The sequence below is a fragment of the Abramis brama genome (genome assembly GCF_963993115.1).
Source record: "Abramis brama genome assembly, contig: SCAFFOLD_91, whole genome shotgun sequence".
Lineage (NCBI taxonomy): Eukaryota > Metazoa > Chordata > Actinopteri > Cypriniformes > Leuciscidae > Abramis > Abramis brama.
Genome location: NW_028155959.1, coordinates 22,332 through 48,250, shown reverse-complemented (window position 1 = coordinate 48,250; position 25,919 = coordinate 22,332). Strand labels below are relative to the sequence as shown.

Here is a 25,919-nt window from a genome sequence, read left to right as displayed (position 1 = left end):
GGGTGTTAGCAGAGGCTGCCGCACACACACCCGGCGCGAGCCTCCGTTTGCCCATCTCCATATCCAACCTGAACATCCAATCAATCCAATCACATACAATGAATAAAGTACAACATTACAATTAAATGCATCCTTATTTGTAACAGAACAGCATTTTGAACACGTTACAATACCATAGAAAAACAACTAGCCTAATATACATTTTAAGCATTATTAAAGACTTAACGTAAACACTCACTAATTAACTAAAGTAAACACTCACTAATTAAAAAAGAACAAATAAACAAATTAGCAATCGCAACAAACCGAACAAAGATACGATTGAAATACGTGTTTTAAGATTTGCAGTATTCAGAAACGAATCAAATGTAAAATAACACTGCACTTTATCAATAAAATATACATTACAAATATAGTTACAAAAGTTATTCAGTGAAGAACGAGTGAGTTTGTCTACTGTAGTTTGATTAGTGTTATTATAGAGATGTACAGCAGTGCTGCTTATAAACACCAGGGGTCTCATTTATAAAACTGTGCGTAGGAACCTTACTAAAAGTGTGCGTGCGCCCGAAAGCCAAAAATGGCGTACGCAATAAAATATTCAGACTTATAAAACGCCAGAACCTGTGCAGAATTCACTTTATAAATCCCAGTCAGCGGAAGATTGTGCACACATGCGTCTCCACCCCGAAATAACCATATATGAGCTTACAACGCCTAGTTTTACTATGCAGATCCTCATCTGCATATCATTTGCATATTATTATTCATCCACGTGATAACGTTTAACGGTACAAGACACATTAAAAATCAAGTAGTTGCCTATATCTTGCCTTGTTTTTGAATACATAAATCAAATAGTGTAAAATACATTTCAGAGAAAGTTTTCCTCAATCTTTTCCACTGGCCGAATTGTATTTTTAATTGATTTATATTTTTAATGGAAACAGAAAGGCCTTGGGCATTATTTGCACGAAACTATTTCCCCAGACAATCTGGTATTATTATGTATTCTTTTATTTTGTGTGTGTATTTGTATGTATTGCCAATCCTTTGCCAATGCTCTAATGTTATTCTAGCATTAATAAAAAATGTAAAAAAAATAAACCCCAGAACAGTAGGTGGCGCTATGAACCTATAACCTTTGTTTGTTTGCTACTAGCCGCCAGTTAATGCATAAAAGAAGAAGAAATGCGGACGAACATCAAAATTCAATGAACAAAAAAACCCCTAACATGCAGCATCCGGTGAACAAGCTGTTCATTTATGGCCAGAGGACAGGACAGGAGGTGGCCTTCATTAATGAAGGCCGCACTGGACCCCTACATGCGCCCAGGTAACACATCTAGTGAACTCTCTCAGCCGCTGCTGTTTCTGTGAGTTTACTACTGTAACTGTTGATCATCAGTGCTGTGAATCTTGAACCGGTAACACTAGTGTTGAGGCTCTCGACTGCATTGACTCGGGTTTGCTTGTGTTGGCATGACATGTTTAGCCTCATTGTGTATATTTTAAATGTAGAAGACATGATATGTAAATATATGAAATGTAGAGCAGTATTTCTCAAATGGTCGCAGAGTGTGCAGTGTCAGAAACCGCAACAAACGTTTATTTTGTTTTGTTTGTTTTTCACAATAAACGTAATGGTCTAGTTGCTCGCGGCCACCATGTTGTATTTCCGGTCAGCGAGTGTAGGGATAGACACTTCCGGTTTCACTTTACGCCGGTGCAGGAGATGCACAGATTATCTTTCACTCTTTCTCCTGTTGATTCTGTGGTTCAGCGATTAGTGAAATCTCTTCCTTCATGTAAAACACTCAAGTGTGTAATATAGATTTCCTGATTATGTTCTGATTGCTGATGGACTCAATGGCTCAAAAACTGCTTCTCTTTCTGAGTGTAACTCGACCCTCATCAATGTTTACTATTGTCAAGCCAAATATCGATCATCAGAGATGTAGAAGCATAATAATGGAATATGGAACTTAACTTTATTTGGTATTATTGCTAACTGTTTTTATTTAGTATGCAATTTAAATTTCATATAATGTCCAGTGTATTTCATCTGTGCCTTTCTGTTATTTACTGCATTTATTTTGTGCAAGTGAGATGAGCATCTGTTGCATAAATCATCATCTGGTGTTTATAAGCAGCACTGCTGTACATCTCTATAATAACACTAATCAAACTACAGTAGACAGAAAACTCACTCGTTCTTCACTGAATAACTGTAACTATATTTGTAATGTATATTTTATTGATAAAGTGCAGTGTTACTTTACATTTGATTACAGTTTCTGAACCTGAATACTGAAAATCTTATTTCAATCGTGTCTTTGTTCAGTTGTATCTGTTGCGATTGCTCAGTTTATTTGTTCTTTTATTACTGACTGTTTACTTGTCTTTAATAATGCTTGAAATGAATATTAGACTAGTTGTTTTTCTATGGTATTTTTAAACCAGTCAAACGTTCTGTAAGTGTTCTTTAACTTGTTGATATTAGTTTATGATATTCAGCTACAATTACATGTTTTGCAATAAGACAAAATGTGAATGATATCCACTTATTTTTTACCTTATTGGAATCGATAAAATGCAAACGTTACGGCGTCTGCGAAGTTCACATTTGCTGTCAGGAGAAACTCATATCTGAAACTTGGCTCGATATAATGAATGTTTTAATATGAAAGAGAAGATGGTGGTCTGTCAGAGACGAATGTGAGCCGTTTCATCAGATGTGTAAGGTAAATCATTTGTAAAACTAAGCCAACACAGGAGAATACATCAATATGTTCTAAATATATGCGAACTGTTCCTCGCGATTTCAGAATAAAAGTTTAAACCCTCGCTCTGAGTTTGCATGTTTTGAAGTCCACATGTTCTTGAAGAAATTACAGTCGCTGTTGAATTTCTATCGTATAGAAGTGGGCAAATATCACAGATTAACTGAACGTGTAAATGAAATGTTTGTCCAGTATTTAAGGATTAGATCTGCTGTAGAGTGTAATAATCAGCAGGACAGTGGCGCCCTCTGCAGGCGTTAGTTATAATACATGTTAAGTTAGGATGATTATCTATATCATGTATTTTAACTGTGTTGAAACTGACAAAAGTAATTGGCGTCCACCATTGTTTATTTCATATTCAATAGAAATCAGAGTTTGCTTTTATTTTATTGTAGTGCTGTCTCTGAATAAGTCACGGCTGAAGGGCGTTGTTAGGCACGACGTGAATATGAAACATTGGCCGAGGTCCTCGGTTAAAGCTAGCGGGTATTAATGTCTGGCTATAATTGTTGTAGAAATTTTGTTACTAAGACTTTTTTTACCACCAAATAGTTGAATTTCCAAAACAGCCTAATACATGAATGAACCTCATCGATTATGGTCTAGTCTAACATCATAACTAACATGGCCTACCGTATACTTACTCTGAACAGTTCCTCTGGCAACTGAAGATGCCGAAATCACCAATTGCATTTTATTTTTCAATTTGACAGGGATGATGCACTGTCACCGTGAAAATGAAATCATTTAATTTCATTCTCAATTTTGTCACATATTTTGCGTACAGTTTTCTGTAATGAAATCGTTAATCTGGTTTTAATTTTAATCATTTATTTATTTAAATTTAGCAGAAAATGCTTTCCATAGTGAAATGCCGACTCTGAACCAGACCAAATCAACAGGACATCATCAGTGTAAATTGATACTGATATTTGCAGGAGTACCAGTGGAGTAAGTTCAGCCTGACATGAAAACTTCACTTAGTCGCTGTTGTTGCTCTAGATGCGTTTTTCTCATATGGAGCACAAAGTTAAGGAATGACAGTCAGGGGCGTCATGCAAGCCAAAATTCTAGGGGGGCACAATCTGAGACATTGCAATTATTTTCTGACGGGTGATATGGATCATGTTAGGAGGGGTCAGGGGGTTTTAAAATTCTCAAAATTTTTTAAATTCTGGCTGCTAAACATACCATTTCAATGCAGTTTGGGAGGGACAGAAATACCTTAACGGAGCTAGCAGCAAGCCTCCTGTATCTGAGGACTAAGTTAAAGCATCTATTTTGTAAGTTTATGTAAAAGACAGGTTGATGAAAGAACTGTAAGCTCAAATTCAAAAGCTTTTGAAGTCTACTTCATTAAAGCATGTTTACACACACACTTACTGTACACTTAGGCCTACTACACATGATTTTAAAAACAGTACCATTGCAGTTTTTATGTTATGATTTTAAATTGGTATGTGACCTAAGAACGATCTTACATTATTTTTTGCAGTTAGCCTACAACAAATTTAACACCCTCGTTTCTATGAAACTGAAAACAATTGAACCAGCTGGAGACTTTGACACAAGACAAAACAGAACAGATGTTTCAAAACCGATCAGATAACGTTACTATGGCTTTGTATGGCAGTAACGTTAGCCAACTAGTTTACGGTTAGACTAGGGTATAGCTATCGATAACGTTACACTAACACAACTTAAAGGGTTAGTTCACCCAAAAATGAAAATTCTGTCAGTAATTACTCTCCCTCATGTTGTTCCAACCCCGTAAGACCTTCGTTCATCTTCGGAACACAAATTAAGATATTTTTGATTAAATCTGAGAGCTGGATCACTCCTCCATAGGCTTCTATGTGATTGAAACTTGCTGGCCCAGAAAAGTTATTAAAGAGATCGTTAATATAGTCCAAGTGACTACAGTGGCTCAATCTTAAGTTTATCAATCGACGAGAATACTTTTTGTGTGCAAAAACAAACAAAAATAGTGACTTTATTCTACTATTCATTTCCTTCTCTCTGGGCCTCACTTTGAATGGGCATGACGCCACTGATGACAGTGTGTGTGTGAGGGACTTTCAGAAAAGCCAGTTTTGTGCACCGGGTTTCTATCGCTGGAAAACAGAACTCCGTAGGAGAGACTGTGGAGCTTTTCATCTCCAAACTGTGATCGTTACGAAACAAAATGAGATAAAAGGGGCTCAGGTGGAGATGAGAGTCAGTTGATGTGTGAACGGTACGAGTACATGAGCCCAGTATCCAGACCGACACCGGAGTACTGGTTTTGGTATCGGCGCATGCCTGAACAAAGCCTTGTAAAACACTGAGCAACCAGGGGCTTTGAGCTGGGAATTATCATCAATTACTAAATTAGTTAAGTCCATCTATAAAGCAGTTCTTCAGAGAACAGTGATGTCATCGTCCAGTTCTCATCCAATAGTGTCAGTGCAGTCAGATTAATAATTTGGCTGAATATTCAGTGTTATGGTCTTTATTAGAGGTCGACCGATAGTGGATTTTACCGATATCGATATTTAGGTTTGACCGTACATGCCGGTAACCGATATTTAAGTTCTGCAGAACAAATTCTACAGAAAATAATTTAAACATTAAAATGTTACAGGTCAAATGTGTGTTTCTTTAGCTGTAACATAGCCTATGTAAATGTCATAGGTAACACTTTGCAAGTCAGTCAAGTCATCTTCATTTATATAGTGCTTTTAACAATGGGGATTGTTTCAAAGCAGCTTTACAGAGATAAACGTGTAATTTAAGGAAACAGAGATTGTTTTGGCTTTATAGCGGTTCTTTAATAAAGTTATTTTCCAGCTAAAGTTAGTTTTAGCAAGTCCCATTTGTTAACAAGGATGAATTAGCTAGCTTTCATGAACTATATGCATTATGCAATATATGTTTTTACTGCATGTAATATTTAGGGGTGGGGAAAAATCGATTCTTAGATGTATTGCGATGCTGACGTGGACGGTTCTGAATCGATTCACAAATGTCAAAAATCATGTCAAATTTTTATCTTTCTTCTAATTACGTAATATTGACGGAGCTCTAAAGCGGACGTGCGGACAGTCTGTGGCGCGCACACAACAGAGACGCATGATGGCTGAGCGCCAGATCAGAACGCCTCCCTCTTCATTAAAAGCTAACTTATGGAAAATTGGCAATTTCATTGTGACCTATTGAGTGTTTTTTGTATGAGAGCTGCTTTCTGTATTGTTTAGTTTTCACATCAAAATGCTGTAAACCGATCTGTAATGCGTACGTTATACTGCCCTCCACAGGCACAGTGTGTGTCAGTGCAATGCCCATCACAAAGGGTTACATCTTGACTGCCAGTGTGTGTAGTTCTGCCTGTAGAGGGCGCTCTCGCTCTGTATAATGCCAGCTGTCTCTTCTCAGCTCATACTGTGTAATGACTGCACACACTTCTCAGCCGATCCAGCAACGGACGCAACCCGGAAATACTATCGGTGAGGTTTTTGCTGATGACGATAGTTCCACCAATCAGCTATCGGTACCGATATATCGGCAGAACTGATGACTCTGTCGACCTCTAGTCTTTATTCTCTACTTTAAACAAAATGCTACAGTATACTTTAATTCTGAGAGAAGCCGTGTCGAGGGCACAGATCAGTGGTCGACAGCCGACTGTTGCTATAGTAACGAACACAACTTCCATGCGCAGCTGATTGACAGATGAACTGTGCGCTCTTATTTCAGTGACAGAAGAAAAGGGCATTTACATACAAGTGTGTGTCAGGACTGATCACACACTGAGCTGTGTTTGTGTAGATGCTTTATAAGGGCTTTGTTCATGTCCCTGTTGTGCACTAAGAATAAAGATTATATTCTATATTATATTCTCCTTCCTCCTCTTTCCCTCTGTCAGGTTCACGGTGCAGGTCCAGATTGGGCAGGAGGAGTTCCCGAAGGGATCCGGGAGCAACAAGAGGGCGGCGAGGAAGGCAGCGGCCCGAATAGCGCTGAGAGGGTGAGAGAACAACTGAGACCATGACTTTATCCTTTTCTGTATTTGGCCCGCGTCTCTGGAATGACTTGCCAGTGGAAATTCGAATGGCTCCGAGTGTGACCATTTTTAAGTCTCTCTTAAAAACCCATTTGTTTTCTTTGGCATATTCGTTTTTTTTTTTTTTTCATTGTTGTCTAAATCTGTCTGTTTTAATTGTATTATAATGCTTTTCTTCTGTTGTGAAGCACTTTGGTCAGTCTTATGATTGACACTGACAGCTAGTGAAGAGCATGAGGGTTTAGTTCACAGCAGAGACTCGTTCAGAAACAGAGAAATGCACTAATAGTGCTAAAACTACTCCGACTAGTAGCCATCAGTGTCTGGGACTGTTTTCCATTGTTATTCCAGGTAAAACAGACGAGACGCACCGCAGTAAACCTGTAGCGACCCGTATGGCTTCTAGAGGAGACGCTTCAGCCGTTTAATACAGAACTAGAGTCAGACGTTCACTAACACACGCTTTCATTCCCGTCTGCTTCATTTTCTGTGTGTCACATGATCTAATCTCGAGTCTCTCTCTGTCCTGGCAGAGACTCAGAGGACGCCCAACACTGCAGGACTGCCTGAACCAACAGTCCCTCTCTGGCCTGCAGCGGTTTGCAGCCGCTCATGGGGAGGAGCTTACCCATAGATCAGTGGAGCACAATGGGCTCCCCAGTTCACAGAGGTTAGGGTTAACACACACACACACACACACACACGCGCTCATGCTCACACGGGTGCTCACTCTTACACTCACATGCGCACACACACACGCGCTCATGCTCACACGGGTGCTCACTCTTACACTCACATGCGCACACACACACACACACACGCGCTCATGCTCACACGGGTGCTCACTCTTACACTCACATGCGCACACACACACACACACACACACACACACACACACACACACACACACACACACACTCACACTCTGTCGCCTTTTTCGCCTTTGTTTCCATTGGCTTTTGTCTTGCTTAGTTGGGGACATTTAATTTAAGATTCAACAATATTATTGAGATAGTACAAGAACACAAGTACCTTGGCACAATAATTGATGGTAAGCTATGTTTTGAATCACACACTGATGCTGTTTGTGCCAAAGCCCAGCAGCAAATGTATTTCTACCGTAGACTGAGGAATTTTAACATTGACCCCACTTTGATGAGAATGTTTTATTGACTGGTTTGATTCCTTGTCCACAAAAAAAAAAAAAAAAAACGACTAGAGAGTATTGTTAGGACATGTAGCAAGATTGCAGGCATTAACTCCCCCAACTCTCCAACACAGTGGCAAAGAAGGCACTATCTATTGCAGCTAACCCTAGTCATCCTTTGTCCTGCCAGTTTAAGCTTCTTCCCTCAGGCCGTAGGTACTGCAGGTCAAATAGATTCAGAAACTCTCTTATCCCGACTTCTATCTCGATTTTAAACAATTTGTCAGAACTGTTTTGATGTATTTCTTTACTAGTGTGTTTTAGAGGCTGTGGGTATTCTATATCATGTTGTATTTCTGTGTGTTGTGTCCGTGTTTATCTGCTGGCTGTACAAATAATTGCCCCTCGGGGACAATAAAGTGACCTTGACCTTGACCTTGCTCTCCTGCACCGACAGCATTATATGAGAACTGAACTGAGCTGAGCTGGACGATGACATCACAGTTTTCTCCAGAGCGGCTATATATATATAAATGAATTAAATTAATAACTTTTTTACAACAGAAATGAAGCATCACTGAACTTACTTAAAGGGACAATGTGTAGGATTTTCTCCCATCTAGTGGTGAAATTGTATTTTGCTCTCCAGCGCCTCACTTTTTCTAATGCGTGTTGCATCTACGGTAGCCGTTATGTAGCGAAAAGCTATGACAGCTAAAGTCTTCTACTTAATCGAGTTTTCCTTCGGGTGAACAGGTTTGTTATTTAAAACAAACTGCAACTTGATGAATTACTGACTGTGAAAAAACATGGACTATGGTAATTAATAGTGATGCCTTCTTTATTCGTTATATTTTTTGAAGTATGTGCATTGTTAGATATCATCATCATCATCATCATCAGCGCCTTCTCTACTTTACTCAATAGCTGCTATTCATCAAAGAGCCTGTTTAACTTTTAACTATAAATGTTCTACTGTCTATATAATAAAGTACACAACCAAGCAATGAAAAAAAAGCTTGTAATTAAGACCGTAACATTGACTTACCTGTCGAGAAGAAAGCAGGCAACTTCAGCGTCTCTTTTGAAAGCTTTCTCCTGCATTAGCTATCCGATATTAACCCTTGTTTTTTGTAATCTCCGGTCACGTTTCCTTTTACGGTCTATTTTGGACTTTTTCAACGACGAGGACTCCTATCCTGTGACTCGGCATATGTATGGTCCTCCATTATAAATAACCGTGCAGTGCAGCTCTCCCTGCTCTGCTCCTCCGCTTCTGCTGGCTTCAGTCACGTGACGCCGGCTCTGAACGAACACGCGTTGTGGAAACGCATTGGCCTCGTACTTTTTGTCCCTCTCTGCTATTATAGTTTTTCAAGATGGCGGAACGACATGGAAGCCTCCATGGACCTTCCCGTCCCATGTATATAAAGATAATAAATTCTTTGTTTACGAGGATTAGTCTGATCATTGGCAGACGTATTTGTACACCATTGAGGACATATTTATGAATAAAAATATTGATTTTAGATAATCAAATACCTAAAAAACTACACATTGTCCCTTTAAGCTGGACTGTGACGCAATTTTCTTCTAGAAACAAACTTTGTTGCATTATTTCCCTGTTATCTCTGTAAAGCTGCTCTGAAACACTGCATTGTAAAAAGTGCTATATAAATAAAGGTGACTTGACTTGACTCTCTCTCACTCACTCACTCACTCACTCACACACACACACTCTCTCACACACTTCCGGTGTACGCTGGGAGCGTTTGGGGTGGTGGTGAGGGGTTTTACGGAGAGGTGCTAAACTTTTCTATTGTCTTTCTTACTTCTTTTTCGAGTAATTTTGATATTTAAATCTAATATTAAATTTAGTAGTAAAGTTTAGTTTGAGGTTAGTTGATGCATTGTGGAATCAGTATTCACGTGGCGAGTACAGAGATGGCGCACCTGGATGTGCGAACGCTGTCGCTTCGTCACGGAATTAGATGCATCACTCAAGTTGGTATAACAGTTGAGGATGTGTTGCTGGATGTAGCTGAGCGAGTGGGACATGAAAACATTATTTCCGCATCTCGAATGAATAAGGCCGTGGTGGTCTTTTTGAAAGAGGAGCTACTGGTCAATCGGTTGGTAGAGAGCGGCATAGTGGTAAGTGGAGCTTTTGTCATTGTTCAACCTTTATTATCTCAATCTGTGAAGGTAGTAATTTCAAATGTGCCGCCATTTATTCCTGATGAGGATATACAGCGTGAGCTTTTGAGGTGTGGAATTAAGATTGGATGCTTGGATGTAAACATGAGTCTTTGAAGCATGTGTTGTCTTTCAGACGGCAGGTGTTTGTTTTTGAATGTCCCAACATTAAACGTGTCTTTTCGTTGCGTTTACGAAGGAAAATCGTACATGTTGTATGCGAACACTGGGGAAATGCGCTGTTTTGAATGCGGTGCTGTAGGACATGTAAGATTGTCATGCCCGCAAAGAGAAGTGATGAATGAGACAGGGCAAAGTAAAGATACGAATGGTAGTGTAGAGAAAACTGTGGAAGAAAGAGTGGAAAATGAGGATCAAAATGTACATAATAACAAGGATTTAGGTAATGTTGGTGCTGAGAGGGAGACTAATACTACTGAAGTGTCTAAAGTGGTAGAGAATGTTAATGGTGGTGAGACACAGGTGATATTGAGGAGATGGTGATGACGGAAACTGAGAGGAACACAGAGCAAGTGGAGAAGGTAGAGAAGGTGTTGAGGAAGTGATGTCAGTTGATAGAAATCAATCAAGTAATAGAAGGATAGTGAATTCAGAGGGTAAGAATTCAGAAGAGATGGTTGAAAATGAAGGAGAGGAAGAAAGTGATGATGATTTGTCAGATGTATCAGATGTGTCAAATTTATCTCAGATGGGATGTGACCAGTTTTACACTTTGGGGGAAATAGATGCTTTTCTGGATGAGACTTTCGGGAAAGTAGCAGAAGTGAAGGATTACTTCACTGATACTAAGAAATTTGAAAGTTCTGTATTATACTGGATGAAACGAGTTGGAGAGGACAAATTAAGTAGGAGGAAGAGGTTTCGATTGAAAAAGTTTGTCACGAAAATAAGAGGGGGGAAAACCCTGAAAAAAAGGACATTTAAATGATGTATAATTCACTAAGGGTGTTTCTATTTCTTCTTTTTTCTATGTTTTTTCCCTCCATTGGAACCTTATTATGGAGTTTGTTAGAGTAGGATCCTTAAACATCAATGGGGGAAGAGATAGGGTCAAAAGAGAACTGATTTCTGAATTTATTAAATTAAATGATGTAAAAGTAACTTTTTTACAAGAAACACATTCTGATAGTAATAATGAATTGGAGTTGTGTAGATGGTGGAAAGGAGAGTGTAAATTAAGTCATGGAACAAGTTTGAGTATGGGAGTTGCAATTCTCTTCTCAAAACATTTGGATTTAAAAATTGTGACAACAATAGAGATAGAGAGTTATTAGTTATAGCAGAAATTAAAAGTGTTCAATTCCTTTTTGTTAATGTGTATGCTCCAAATATAGGATGGCATTGTGAAATAACATACAAAATTAAATGATGCAATAAAACAATATGATGATGACAATACATGTGTTGTAATAGGAGGTGATTGGAATACATTGGAGTCTGGAGTCTCCGTGCGGTCAGCTCACACTGATAGCTGACCTTCTCTGTCTGAAGCTTCCTCGTCTGCTGTGTGAGGGCTGACAGTCTCTGTGTTCTGCTGGAACACACTCTCTCTCTCTCTCTCTCTCGGTGCATGCTGGGAGTGTTTGGGTGCGTGTGAGGGTTCTCACGAGGGGAGGGTGAACGTGTGTTTGTTTCAAACTTTTCTAAACTTGTTTCATTTTTCCTGATTAAACCCAACTTTGTAGTGATTAGAGTATTTTGAGGATCAGTTTGGGAGCGGGATGGTGTCTCTTACTCCACCTGTTTCCCTCCGCCATGGAGTTAGGTGTGTGACGGCGAACGGGGTGAATGTGTAGGAAGTGTTACTTGCTGTAGGAGGGGAGATCGGCTATGAAAACATTTCATCTGCTTCGCGAATGAATAAAGCTGTGGTTGTGTTTGTAAAAGAAGAGAACCAAGTGAATCGTCTTATAAGCAGTGGAATAGTGGTAAGTGGAGATTTTATTACGGTTTTGCCGCTGGTTGCTCCAACTATCAAAGTCACCGTTTCAAATGTGCCGCCTTTCATCCAGAGTCATGAGATAAAACGAGAGCTGTTGCGTTATGGTACGTTAGCTAGCGCGATTAAAACCGTTCCTCTCGGATGTAGAAATGAAGCGCTGAAACACGTAATGTCGTTTAAAAGGCACGTTTTTATGTTCCTAAACAAGAGCTATATGTGTCGTTTAAAGTTTGGCATGAAGGAAGAGCATACATGGTTTACGCAAATACTGGGAACATGAAATGTTTTGAGTGTGGAGATGTTGGCCATAAGCATTTAGCATGCCCACATAAAGTTCAAGTTCAAGCTGCGGTAGAAGCCGCTAGACAAACTGATGAGGTTGATCTTGTGAATGATCCTGAAAACGTGCAGCCTGTAGATGTGGAAGAGAATGAGCCTCAGGGAGCTGAGGAAGCTGTTGAATTAAATGAAGAAAATGACAACCAAATTGAGGAAAGTGTGATTGTGAATAATGAAATAGCAGGAACGGTTGTAAACAATGTAAGGAGTGAAGATATGGAACATGTTGCAAGTAGTGGAGAAAATGATGTTGGAAGTAGTAAAAGTGAGATCACTGGTGATGCAGAAATGAGAGGCGAAGATGCACTTTCTGAGTTTTCGGACATTGGGTCACAAGTGATGGAAGACATGTACTCTTTAGAGGAAATTAATGACTTTCTTGATACAACATTTGGTAAAGTTGTAGAGGTATAACATTTTTTTTCCAGATGTGGACAAATTTATAATATCAGTGTTGTGGCTGCAAAAAACAGTGAGCTATGAAGTTTTGGATAAAAAGAAAAGATTCCGGCTGAAAAAGATGATAACGAAATTGAGGAGAAGAAAAGTGAAATTGACATGAACAAATCACAAGTGGTGTTCTTTACTCTGTGCTTTTTCTTTTCAGTTTCTGTCTATTTCTTTTTTCTCTACATGGATGTATGGAGAGTGGGATCATTAAATATTAATGGAGGTAGGGACAAGAATAAATTGGCACAGATTTCAGAGTTTTTAAGAATAGAAAAGGTTAATGTTTGTTTTTTTACAAGAAACGCATACAGACACTGATAATGAAGTAGAATGGGGATTATGGTGGAAAGGAATTTTTGCCTTGAGTCATGACACAAGAAATAGTGCTGGGGTAGATATTTTATTTTCTGAAAGTGTGAATATTTTAAAGGTAGAAGAAATTGTTAAAGGAAGATTACTATTAACACAAATTGAGTATAAAGGAATAGAATCTGTATTTGTTAATGTTTATGCTTCTAATAATGGTCCAGAAAGGCTGGAATTTTTTATGGAATTACAAAATGTGATTGAAAAATTGGAGGTGATTGGAATTGTACAATAGACTTTGTTGTTGATTAGAAATGGAGAAGAGCCCCATAATAAGTCAAGTGATGCATTAAAAAAAGTTATCAATGAATTCCAGTTAACAGATGTATGGAGAATGAGAAATGAAGAAGGAAAGCAGTATACATGGTTAAGAGTGGTTGACAATAGAATAAGTGGAGCGAGATTGGATAGGTTTTATTTAAAAGACATGGAACAATAAGGTGATGAATACTTTTATTAGACCTAATGGTTTTTCAGACCATCACATGGTTACATTAGATGTTAATTTGAAAAAGACACCCAGATCTAATTATTACTGGATTTTTAACATTAAGTTATTACAGGATGTTTTTTTTTGTGAAAAAGTTTAATTGTTCTGGGATATTTGGAAATCGAAGAAAAATTCATTTGAAAACCTTAGCCAATGGTGGGATGTGGGCAAGACAAATATAAAAATGTTTTGTCAAAACTATGTTTTCCACTCATCAAATATTTTGAAAGCAACAGTGAAAGCTTTACAAAATGATATTGAGTTCATTGAAAGACAAGCTGTAAATAATGATGAAGCTAAAACTGTAAAGGGTTAATTAAGAAAAGACAAGACCTGAGCTCTCTCCTACATGAGCAAGCAAAAGGAGCATTGATAAGATCAAGATACTCTTCCATTAAAGAAATGGATGCTCCAAGTACTTTCTTTTTTAACCTTGAAAGAAAAAATGTCCAACAAAAGATGATGTGCTATCTCCGTCGTTCGGACGGATCCGTTACATCAGATCCTACAGAGATGAGGAGACTGGCGGGAGACTTTTATAGACAATTATACAGAGCTGAGAGTTGTGAGATTGACTGTACTGAAGACTTGCTTAAAGAGTTACCTCAGCTTGGAGAAGAACAAAAGCAAGCATTGGTTCACAGAGGCTATGAGGCAACTATCTAAAGGGAGATCGCCTGGAATTGATGGATTACCGGTGGAATTTTATCAACAATTCTGGGACCTAATAGGACAAGATTTATATGAAGTACTTTTAGAATGCATCAAAAATAATTTACTTCCAATAAGTTGTCGTCGAGCAGTTTTGTCATTGCCTCCATAAAAAGGAGACCTCGGTCTGCTAAAAAACTGGAGACCAGTATCTCTGTTGTGTCTGGACTATAAGATTTTTTCGAAGTGTTTAGCTAATAGACTAAAGCGCTGTCTGGATTTGTTGATAAAAAATGATCAAACATATTGCATTCCTAAGAGATCTACTATAGACAGCCTTTTCTTAGTGAGAGATATAATTGATTTTAATCAGAATAATAAGAATGATATAGGAGTGTTGTCATTAGATCAAGAAAAGGCGTTTGATCGTGTTGATCATGAATATCTATTAAAAGTGTTAAAGAGTTATGGATTTGGTGATGTTTTTATTTCTTATATTCAGTTGTTGTACTCTAATGTTTATGTGATGATGAAAGTAGGGGGTGGTTTAAGTGCTCTAACAACAATTATGTAGGTTGGGGAGGAATTTAAATGGAACTTTAATCCCTCATGTTAATGGTCATTCTAAGGTGGTTTTATCAGCCTATGCAAATGATGTTACGGTTTTTATTACAGGACAAGAAGACATTGAAATTTTAACAAAAACTATTGAATTATATGAAAAAGCCTCCCCTGCTAAGGTTAATTGGACAAAAAGTGAAGGATTTATGATTGGTAAGTTGGAAAATTTCCCAAAACTTCCAGGAGGGTTGAAATGGAGAAAAGACTGACTAAAGATTTTAGGTGTTTTCTTTGGAAATGAACCATTTCAAAAGAAAAACTGGGAGGGTTTGATAGAAAAGGTGTCTGCCCGATTGTAGTAGTGGCGTTGGCTATTACCACAATTGTCATGTCGAGGAAGAGTTCTGGTAGTAAACAATCTGGCTGCTTCTGTTCTGTGGCATAGGACTGTTGTCATAGAGCCACCAGAGGAGTTGATCTCCAATATACAAAGGACAATAGTGAACTTTTTCTGGGATGGACAACATTGGTTGCGTGCTGCAGTATTATACCTACCAGTACAAGAGGGTGGACAAGGACTGGTGGATGTGAGAAACAGAATCTGTACTTTTAGGCTACAAGCTGCACAGAGATTTCTGTATGATAAAGATGTGCGTTGGGGAAAAACTGCAAGTGTGATCATGAGGACAGTTGGTGGCTTTGGACTTGATAAACAACTCTTTGTAATGAAGCTTGAAGAGATTAACCTGTCTGAGCTCACTGTTTTTATAGAGCTATGTTGCAAACATGGAAAACTGTTATAAGAACAGAACGGGGTATGGACAATCTGGAACTTTGGGCACCAGAGGAGCCACTTTTTTTAAATCCAATGACTCAAACTAGACTGCTGTCTTCTGGGACTATACAACAATGTTTATTAAGGAATAAAATCGTAAAGCTGGATCATTTATTGAATGAAGATGGATGGAAATCGATTGATGAACTTCAAACGCAACGGGCTTGAGATCTTCACCTCTAGTGTCAAAGCTAAAGGAAGAAATCTACAATGTACTACCAAGTGGATACAGAACATTTATTGCACAAAGACGTGAGAATACCCAGGACATGGGGAATAATGTGCAGTTTCCAGAACTGGTAATTTCTCCAGCAATAAAGGAGGAGGAAGAAGAAGTGGTGGATGCCTTTTTATCCTCTAAGAACTTTATCCTCAGTTTTATTCCTTTTAAAAGCACGTCAAAGAAAGAACTGTATAACGTCACAGTAAAAACAATCCATCAAGACTCTTTGAGAAACAAAAAGTTTCCAAGTGGCCAGATTTAGTGAGCCCAGACTTCCTGATAAGAGACAGGTGGAGAGCCCTATATAACCCCCTGTAGAGAAGCGTTCGGGGGATCTGCAGTGGAGGATTATTTATGAGGCGATAGCAACAGACGGACATGTGGCACACCTGAATACAGCTGTAAAGGGGGAATGTCAATTCTGTGGGGAAAAAGAGGATTTGGAGTAGGGCTGAACGATATTCTGTTTTAACATCGACATCGCGATGTGCGCATGAGCGATAGTCACATCGCCGGAACATGCGATGTGAAGGATAGTAGCACCCATGGTGTATTAAGAGAACGGTAGCACCACTGTAGCACACAGTAAACACGAGTTTGTTGTACGGCTTGTTGCTGGGGTGATGAAATGATGATTTCTACCAAAAAGAAAGTCAAAATATCTTGGCTATATAGTCGGCTATTTGGGACTATTTCGGCTACAAAAAGGAGTGTTATAAAGTTGTGGATGTTGTCTTTTTTAAAAAGTCTTTTGTCTTTTATTTTTCGTGTTCACATTTATGAGGAAAAAACAATGTTTCGGGACAGTTCTCCATTACGGACGCGAGCGCTCTGAAAGTGGCAAAAAGACTGCTTTAAAACTTTCACAGAGACCTCAAACAGAAAGCACAAAGCCCTTCTTTAAAGCAAATGTGCATTTCTCTCCGGCGGTTCACTACTGCGAAGAGCGCGAGTTAGTAGCCTATCGTCAACTTCATCTTTGCAGCCAACACAGAAAACACTGGTTTATTAATAAATAATTAAAATGTTTCATTGAAATATTTTACATATTCATAATCATTACTGCTGGTTCGTAGTGACAGCTTTTAGGTGCCGTTTACATGAACGCGTCACTGAATCAGCACCGAAAACATAGAGAGAGAGAGAGAGAATAAGATTTTTTTTTACTTATTTTGAGGAATTAGCCTAATGAACAAACCTCTGTTAAGAGTGCCGCCACGTTGGATTGCGTAGAACGTTCACCGAATAGTTACAGAAATATGTTCTAATTTTGGAATAGAATATTAAGTGACCTTTTTGTCACTTGTAATGAAGCTTGCTTATTAGTGAAATTATTATTATCATGGAATGGTAATTATTGACTTTAGCCTGGATTGATGGCTCACAATATCGCAATATACAGGGTGGGCCATTTATATGGATACACCGTAATAACATGGGAATGGTTGGTGATATTAAAGTCCTGTTTGTGGCACATTAGTATATGTCATGGTCACCACCCATCTTGAGGAGTTTGCTCCCTCACATATACTAATGTGCCACAAACAGGACTTTAATATCACCAACCATTCCCATGTTATTACGGTGTAGCCATATAAATGGCCCACCCTGTATATCGTTGTGAAAAAAATATCGCAATGTAATTTTTTTTCCAATATTGTGCAGCCCTAATTTGGAGCATTTGTTTTTGAAGTGTGAGAGATTAAAATGCATTTTTAAATTGCTTGGGAGCTGGTTTAGGAAATTTGATGAGAATTCTTTATTGGTCTTTATTGGAGGAATAAAATATACATTTTCAAAAAGGAAAAAAAAAAGTGTTTATTAAATGACCTGATTGGAACGGCTAAACTGGCAGTGTGGAAAACATGGAAAAACAAAGGTTTACAATTAGCAACTATAGATCCTGAAGAAATGTGCAAGCGGCTTATAGCAGGGAGGCTTAAGATTGAATTTGCATATTACAGGTTGACAAATAATTTATTTGGTTTTTGTGATGTATGGTGTGTTAATGAAGTGTTATGTATGTTACATGAGGATCAGTTTGTTTAAATTTTTTTAAAGGTTTTAAAGGAGGTTTTATAATAGTAAGAATGCAAATGAATTTATAGAAGTGGTTATATTGTTCAAAATTGTGAAGTAAAAATGTATAAATAAAGGTATTGTTAAACCTCTCTCCCTCTCTCTCTCTCACTCTCTCACTCTCTCTCTCACTCTCTCTCTCACTCACTCACTCACTCACTCACTCACTCACTCACTCACTCACTCACTCACTCACTCACTCACTCACTCACTCTCTCTCATCTGGATCTCATCTCATTGTGTCCTCACTGTCATGAAGATCATGTGTCACACACCTGTCAGTCTCTCTTCTCACGGTCTCTCTGTCTGTCAGGTTCTCCTACCAGGTGATATTGGGGAGCCACTCCTTCCTCCCCATGAGCGGCGGCTCTAAGAAGCAGGCCAGAGAGGCGGCAGTCCAAGCAGCGGTGGCCGTCCTGCTGGCTGAGGCTGAGAGGGAGGAGAGGAGGCCGCCCCCTCAGGTACACACACACTCACTCACACACACGCTCTCGCTTACACATGCACACACACACATACATACGCTCTCGCTCACACATGCACATACTCACTCACAAACACTCTCTCACACACACACACACACACACACACACACACACACACACACACACACACACACACACACACACACACACACACACACACTCACTCACAAACATGCTCTCTCACTCACACACACACACACACTTTCACACTTACAAACATGCTCTCTCAACCACACACACACACTTTCACACTCACAAACACGCTCTCTCACACACACACACACACACACACACACACACACACACACACACACACACACACACACACACACACACATGCTCTCTCAACCACACACACACTCACAAACGCACACACACACACACACACACACACACACACACACACACTTTCACACTCACAAACACGCTCTCTCACACACTCACACACACACACACACACACACAAACATGCTCTCTCAACCACACACACACTCACAAACGCACACTCACACACACTCACACACACACTTTCACACTTACAAACATGCTCTCTCTCAGACACACACACACACACACACACACACACACACACACACACACACTCACAAACATGCTCTCTCAACCACACACACACACACACACACACACACACACACACACACACACACACTTTCACACTCACAAACACACTCTCTCTCTCACACACACACACACACACACACACACACAGACACTTTCTCTCTCACACACACACACACACACACACTTTCACACTCACAAACACGCTCTCTCACACACACGCTCTCGCTCACACATGCACACTGTTTCCAGCAATATCCGGAGGAAGGGAGACCGGAGGATAGTCTGTTGAGACTTTTAGAACTTAGCTTGACAAGGAATGGTTCCGAATTCAACGGTCGGCACTTCTTACAAATCAAGGGGACAGCAATGGGCAAGAGGTTCGCCCCAGCCTATGCCAACATCTATATGGCAGAATGGCAGTTTTTTTTCAAAATGCAGAATTTTACCCACCCAATACTGGAGGTATCTGGATGATGTGTGGGGGGTTTGGGAAGGCACTGATGAGAGCTGGTCGGAGTTTGTAGAGACCCTCAATTCGCACCATCCATCTATTAGGGTAAAGTGGGAGCTAAAGTTGGATAAAATCGACTTTTTGGATACGACTGTCTATAAAGGGCCAGAGTTCTTGGACACGGGGAGGCTGAATGTGAAAGTATTCTTCAAACCTATGGACACCCACGCTCTGCTTCATCAAGGGAGCCACCATGATAAGCATGTATTCAAGGGGATAGTGAAGGCTCAACTCTTAAGGTTCCGGCGGATCTGTACGAGGGAAACAGACAGAATTGAGGCGATTAAAATCCTTGTGAGAGCTCTTAGAGGCAGGGGATATTTGTGGCACTTTTTGAGGATGGCAATTAAAGAAGAGAGGAACAGGCATGAGAAAAAGAGGGAGGTCCAGACTCCGAATAAGAAGGTACTTCCTTTTATTGTAAAGTTTTCCAGGACGGCCAAAGGCTTAGTGATGGGACTTAGGAAGAACTTCAAGAGACTCTCAAAGAATGAGACAATGGGTAAACAGTACAGGATGGTGGCGGCCTGCAAACGTGGAAAAAACTTACAGGACATCTTAGTGCACAGCAAGTTGGGTCCAGCGTACAGAGCAGCTCCATCCAAAGTCCAGGCCACCCTAGTGAGAGGAGAACATAGAGCGGTACACAGAATTGCTCAGATTATTCCCTTGAACCGCAGAAACTGCATTTACTTGATCAGATGTGCTTATTGCGGGAGAAGATACGTAGAGAGACTGGGAACTCCATACTCACCAGGATGTGGGGCCACAAGGTATACAGTCAGGAGAGGGACACAACGGAAGGAACACTTGGTACCGCACTTCCAGAGACATGGAATCCAGAATCTCAAAGTGTGCGGGCTGGAACACGATCCAGGATGGGGGAAGAGAGATAAATTGAAGAGGGAGTGGTATTGGATTAACAAATTGGATACATGGTTCCCAAAAGGCTTGAATATTAGATAAAATTAATAAAAACTTTACTGAGGAAGGATATGAAAAAGTTTTTTTTACCCAGTCAACACGTTTAGCCCTCACAGCAGGATGTTATTGGACTATCCCTAGATCTGCACAAGCACTAAAATCCACCCCTTACTGGGGATGAGGACTAAATTCTTAACATGCCTAAACCTACCCCTCACAGGAGGGTGGCTTAAATAGGATATTATTGGATTATCCTTGTATCTGCACAAGCACTAAAACCTATCCCTTACTGGGGATGAGGACTAAATTCTTAACATACTTTTACCTACCCCTCACAGGAGAGTGGCTTAATTATATATTGATATTCTTTTAGTTTTTTCAGAGTTGACTATTGAATAAACAAGCGCTTGGACAAGGTGTTGAGTAGCATGTTCTGATAGGAAGGGCCTGATCCTCCTAATGTTGTACAAGCCAAATCTACAAGACCGGGCAGTTCTAGCAATGTGGTCTGTGAAGTTCAATTGATCATCAATTACCACACCAAGGTTCCTGGCTGACCTAGATGGAGTTATGGATGACGAGTCTAGCTGATTGGTGAAATTGTGGTGAAGTGTTGGGTTGGCCGGGACCACGAGTAGCTCTGTCTTCGCAAGGTTTAGTTGAAGGTGGTGGTCCTTCATCCAGCCAGAAATGTCTGTCAGGCAGGCTGAGATACGATCAGCAACCGTCGGATCGTCAGGCTGGAATGAGAGGTAGAGTTGTGTGTCATCAGCGTAGCAGTGATAGGAAAAGCCATGTTTCTGAATCACAGATCCTAGTGATGTCATGTAGATGGAGAAGAGAAGTGGTCCCAGCACTGAGCCCTGAGGCACTCCAGTAGCTAGATGGTGGGTCTTAGACACCACACCCCTCCATGAAACCCTAAAGGACCTACCTGAGAGGTAAGACTTGAACCATTGGAGTGCGGTTCCCGAGATGCCCTTCATCTTTAGGATTGACAGGAGGATCTGGTGGTTAACTGTGTCAAAGGCAGCAGATCCAGCAGGATGAGAACTGAGGATTTGGAAGCTGCTCTTGCCAATCTCAGAGCTTCAATTACTGAGAGCAGGGCCATCTCAGTTGAGTGTCTGCTTTTGAAAAGCATGTGAGAAAAGCATGTGAGAATCTGAAGAATTGTTCATTTTGTTGTGATAGTAAGTCATTTAAGCAGTAGAGATATTATCAGAGAAGGAAGAGAGGAGGGATTGATAAAGACCAAGGTCAGTAGGATCTTTCGATTTGCACCACTTCCTCTCTGCACCCCTGAGTTTCGAACGATGTTCACGGAGAACATCAGATAACCAGGGTGCAGAGGGTGTGGCACGGGCTGGCCTGGAGGAAAGTGGGCAGAAGTTGTCCAAGCAGGATGTTAAAGTGGAGAAAAGATTATCAGTTGCACTGTTAGTGTCTAGTGTTGAAAGCTGATCAGGTGGAGGAAGTGTGGATGAGACCAGAGAGGATAGACGAGAGGGTGAGAGTGAGCGTAGGTTTCGGCGAAACGTGACCTGTGGAGGAGTGCGTGTTCTGTTCTGAGGCAGGTTGATGTTGAGAGTGAGGAGGAAGTGATCTGAGGTGTGCAGTGGAGTGACCAGTGTATGGTCAGTGGAGCAGTAGCGTGTGTAGATAAGGTCTAATTTATTACCTGATTTGTGAGTAGCCGCAGTAGATACTCGCTTGAGGTCGAATGAGGTGAGCAGAGTGTGGAAATCAGCAGCCTGAGGTTTTTCTAGGTGGATGTTGAAGTCTCCAGGATCTATGAGAGGAGTACCATCCTCAGGGAAGGATGAGAGTAGCACATCAAGCTCTTCCAAGAAACTGCCAAGCTGCCCTGGGGGACGATATACAACTACAAAATGGATTTTAATAGGGCTAGTGATAGTAATTGAATGTGATTCAAATGAGCTGTTGTCACACAGAGGTGGTAAAGAATCAAATTTCCAATCGTTTGAGATGAGCAGACCAGTACCACCACCCCTACCAGTCAGACGAGGGGTGTGTGAGAAAGTGAATTTAGTGGAGAGGGCAGCCAGTGTGGCAGTGTCCTCTGGTCTGATCCAGGTCTCAGTCAGGGCCAGTAGACTGAGACCCAAATGTCTAGAAATAGATGTAATGAAATCAGCTTTGTTTACAACGTACTGGCAATTCCAGAGACCAATAGGAAAAGAGAATATAGTACTAGAAGACACCGGAAAAATACGCAGGTTGTTAGGGTTGGACTGCCTCCGACGTGTGACATTTGCTTTACGGGTGTTAGTAATAGTAGGGATTTGAAAACACATAGTGAAAGAGGGGTCACAAACAGACAGATCAGATGAAAAGTTGTGTAGAAGAGAAAGGAAAAAAAAAAAGAAATTAATACTCAAGTGCCTTGTCGGTGTCCTTGCTCGGTGGAGTTGCACAGGTAGAGTCGTTGGTCTTTACACTCTTCGGTCTTCACACGAAGGCTGCCGCGGTGCACTAACCTATTTTATACACGCCTAATACCTCGTTATTGAATACAGCAGGCCACGCCCTCCTATTTAGTCAAGCGAAACTAAAAAGTCACGACGCACAAACAAGGTCAAACGGGCGCTTTTACCAGGGTAAAAACACAGTAAATGAAACGAAGTTCCTAGCAACACAGAGCCACGCTAAAATCTACTGGGAAAAGTAATACTCACAGACTGATGATCTCTCCTGTTGTTCGACTGCTTCTACACACACACACACACACACACACACACACACACACACACACACACACACACACACACACACACACACACACACACACACACACACACACACACTCTCACACTCACAAACACACTCTCACACTCACTCTCACTCACAAACACACTCTCACACTCACTCTCACTCACACACACACACTCACACACTCTCACACACTCTCACTCTCACACACACTCTCACTCACAAACACACTCACACACACTCTCACACTCACTCACAAACACGCTCTCACACACACACACACACACACACACACACACACACACACACACACACACACACACACACACACACACTCACACACTCTCACTCTCACACACACTCTCACTCACAAACACACTCACACTCACTCACAAACACGCTCTCACACTCACACACACACACACACACACACACACACACACACACACGCTCTCACACACACGCACAACCCTAATCCTGAAGTTTTGAATCTGCTGTCAGAAACACATTTCACACTTAATCTTGATTCCTTTCCCCATTAACACCATTAACACCTGATCTCTGATGTTCACAGCCGTCCTCCAGCATCTCGTCGCCCTCCAGCAGTTCCCAGCTGGATGTAAAGATAAAGGTTGTTATTATTATCATTAAGAATATTAATTTCATCAAGCTTTTCTATGAGCTCTTTCATTCAGCAGATTCTTGTATGCTCAGAAATAGTGTGTGTTTGTTCTTCCTGTGATATGATCTTCTGCTGTGCAAATTATTCACTTGTGTTTGTTTCAATTTAATTTTCAGATGGAGCAAGACTGATTTTTTTTTTTTTTTATAAAAAACATTACATTTATTTTTTGAAAAATCTGTTTCTAATCTTTTTTTCAATAAGTTGTGTGGGGAATCACATTATGAAATGTTTTTCTCCAAAACACGTTGGCCACAATTATTGGTACCCTTTTATGAAATACCTTTTTGCAATCTCCTTTTGCCAAGATAACTGCTCGGAGTCTTCTGCTATAATGCCTGATGAGTTTGGAGAACACCTGACATGAGATCAGAGATCATTCCTCCATACAGAATCTCTCCAGATCCTTCAGATTCCCAGATCCATGTTGGCACTTCTTCTCTTCAGTTCACTCCACTCATCAGGTCAGGGGACTGGGGCGGTCATGGCAGAAGCTTAATTTTGTGCTCCCTAACACATTTTTGTGTTGATTTTGATGTTTGTTTTGGATCGTTGTCCTGATGGAAGATCCAACCACGGCCCATTATAAGATTTCTAGCAGAAGGCGTCAGGTTTTGATTTTTTTTTGATCTGTTGATATTTGATAGAATCCACGATGCCCATGTATCTGAACAAGAAGTCCAGGACCTCCAGCAGAAAAATATGCCCACAACATTAAGTCAATTCATCTTCATTTATACAGCGCTTTTAACAATGTAGATTGTTTCAAAGCAGCTTTACAGAGACAAACGTATAATTTAAGGTAAGATTGTTTTGGCTTTATAGCGGTTCTTTAATAAAGTTATTTTACAGCTAAAGTTAGTTTTGATTGATTCGCTTCCGTCGCAACGATCATTTGTTATTAAATTAGAGGCCGCCAAGACGACACCATTCTCTCTACACAAACTTTAAACACAATCCTGTGAGAAACGCTGATGGTGTTCACATGCGCATTAAGAATTGGTTCTATAGTTATGTGCGTTTGAATATATGTGCGTAGGTTTGTAATTCCCTACAAACCAAGCCTAAACAAAGTACTGGTGTTTCCTTGTAAATATTGATACAGAATTTTATTTTGTCACTTTAGGGTAGATACGCTGAAACGAATTTTCCCGACAACGGTTTATCAGTAGAGTGGGAAAGGGATCCTCCATAGGGAGAGACTAGTTGGCACTTCGGGTCCAGGTGAAGGTCCTTCATCAGATCTGGATACGGCCTGGATCCGGCAGGCTGCGGGAAAGCTTAGGGATTAGGGATGCTCATATTGACCGTTAAACCGTTAACCGAAAGTAAACATTTTAACAGTTTAAAACGTTTTTTTTTTTTTTTTTAAGCTGCTTTTTTTTGCTGCATGGTTTAAAAATAAAATACTATATAGCTTATATTTCTTAACTCGCACAGCGCGTCGACACACGCAACCACACTCGTGACACGTGCCTGCAGACATTTTTTTTTCGAGCAAGGCAAGCGAAATGAAGTGAGCGAAAAGAAGCACTGTGTGGGATCATTTTAACAGAAAGGGTGACAAAGTTACCTGTAAATTATGTGGCGCCGTATTAAAATACAGCAGTAGTACAAGTACGATGCAGTGCCATTTACGAATATAGGCCTATTCTGGATATTAATCCTCTTGACTGGTGGAAAGCAAATGAAAGGCGCTTCCTAAAGCTGCCCACTCTAGCGAGACGTTACCTGTGTATTCCCAGGACATCTGTCCCATCGGAGAGGGTGTTTTCTGCCGCGGGTCTAACTGTCAACAGGCTGCGCTCCAGACTGACCCCACATCACGCTGATATGTTGCTTTTTAAAAAATAAAATTAGACAAGGTGTTGAGG

The 25,919-nt window shown here is 40.3% G+C and overlaps 1 long non-coding RNA gene across 1 annotated transcript; it reads left to right on the top strand.

Annotated features, from left to right (window-relative positions):
• Nucleotides 1-1,328: 1,328 nt before the first annotated feature.
• Nucleotides 1,329-25,919, top strand: LOC311077227. The gene is made up of 5 exons (XR_014604808.1): nt 1,329-1,376; nt 6,691-6,792; nt 18,411-18,589; nt 23,938-23,994; nt 24,162-25,919. It is a non-coding gene; the product is annotated as an uncharacterized lncRNA (long non-coding RNA).